Consider the following 2,081-nt stretch of genomic DNA (forward strand, 5'->3'; position numbering starts at 1 on the left):
AGAGAAAGGGGGAGGAGGGGTCGGCATACTCACAAGCTCCGTCGGGCAGGTGGTCATCGCCCCAGCTGAGAACTCAATCACTCACCTGTGGGAGAGACAATTAAGGTGAGAACAGAACACACAGGTAAAGGGACACGGTACATGAAAACACATTACACATTATTTCACAAACCCTTAATTAAAATCGACACCTTTCTTAATCTGCCTGTCTGTTTGTCTGTGTCTGTCTTCTTGTATGTATGTATGTATGTATGTATGTTTATATGCCAAAAAAAAAAAAAGAGAAAGAGAAAAAGAGAGAGAGAGAGAGAGAGAGAGAGAGAGAGAGAGAGAGAGGTTAGATAAAGCCATGGATGGTGAGGTAAGGTGGGGTTGGTGTACTGGAGCTGCTGTATATATAACCGGCTCCTCTGTAGACTCCTTACGTTCTTATGTTCTTATGTTCTTATGATATAGATGTGTAAGCTCCGAAACTTTTGAATATAAGGGAGTAAAAGACAGACAAAGGAAGATACAAGCAACCCCCGTGACATGCTGCTAAGACTGAGACAATTCGCTACTGGCACATAAAAGGAAAAGGCCGGCACTGGCACTCATCACAGGGCCACATGAGTCTCTGGGTCTGTGTGGTGCCTACGCTGACACCCTCTCTCCATGACTCTCTTGCACGAATATACTTTTCTTTCCTCATTTTTCACGTGTACGCTCCGTGGCGGACATACCATAGCGGACTCTCCAGAAGACGCCACACGATCAAGCATTTCAGGGCACTTATAACACACAAAAGGAGTCATGTTTTTTTATAATGTGATGACGGTGGGTGGTATCTCTCTCTCTCTCTCTCTCTCTCTCTCTCTCTCTCTCTCTCTCTCTCTCTCTCTCTCTCTCTCTCTCTCTCTCTCTCTCTCTCTCTCTCTCTCTCTCTCTCTCTCGTCCGTCATCCCCATGTCTCTCCCTTCTCCCTGTGGCTTTCTGATGCGGGTGTCAACTTTCACGAGCCGCCCAGAATCCCTATAAGCTTACCTCCCCTCCCTCCCTTCCTCTAACCCTCTCTCCCTCCCCCACAAGCCTCTTTCCTCCCATCCATCCATCCAGTTTTTCCTCAGTCGCTGCCCCTTCCTCTCCCTCCCTCCTTTCTTTCCTATCTATCCTTCCCTTCTCTCCTCTCCCCCTCCCATACATCTATCCACTTCTTCCTCCATCCCTCCTCCTTCCTCTTTCCTCCCTCCTATCCATCTCTCATTTTTTTCCTTCGCCCCTGCCTCCAAACCCCTCCCTCTCTCCCTCCACTCTCTATCTTTCCCTACACACCTCTCCGTTCCTCCCCCCCCTTTCCCTTCCTCATCTATCCTTCCCTCCAAGCCTCGCCCCTCCCATCCAGCCAGCCATTTTCCTCTCCGCACCTGCTACCTCCCCTTCCCCTCCTACTCTCCCTGCCTCTCCCTGTCACACTCTTCAACACGGGAGCGCTGACCGGACAGGAGGGAGAGCCAGGGAGTGAGTCAGCCACACACACACACACACACACATACAAACACACAAACACACACACAGACGGAGGGCCCCGTGCCTCCACTGCCGCCCCCCCCCCCGCCCCTCCCCCCCCCCCCGGGCTCTACACCTTCACTTTACGGCCACTAAACCTTGTGCACTCTAGAGGAAGATGAAAATTAAACAGGTAATGAAGAGGAACCTCGCTTTGAAGTACCACTTGCGGCCGGCAAACCCATCACCACCACCACCTCCACCACCTCCACCACCACTACCAGTCCGCCACCACCACGCCGCTACTAAAGGGAGATGCGTCTATAATGGTGATGGGCTGCGGCGGTAATAGGTGCGTAGAGAGTTAAGGGACGGGTGATGAGAGAGGAGGGGAAGGAGGAAGGGTAGTAGTAGTAGTAGTAGTAGTAGTAGTAGTAGTAGATAGTTCATGGTTGGTGAGTTACAGGCGTGAACTTTTACTCTCCCTCTTTTTTCCCCTTCCCCTCTCCCTTCCTTTCTCTCCCTTTCTCTCTCACTCTCTCTCTCTCTCTCTCTGCCCCGTAAAACAACAGGATCAAAGAGGCCACAGAAAGTCG

The sequence above is a fragment of the Eriocheir sinensis genome, chromosome 8 (assembly GCF_024679095.1).
Source record: "Eriocheir sinensis breed Jianghai 21 chromosome 8, ASM2467909v1, whole genome shotgun sequence".
Taxonomy (NCBI): Eukaryota; Metazoa; Arthropoda; class Malacostraca; order Decapoda; family Varunidae; genus Eriocheir; species Eriocheir sinensis.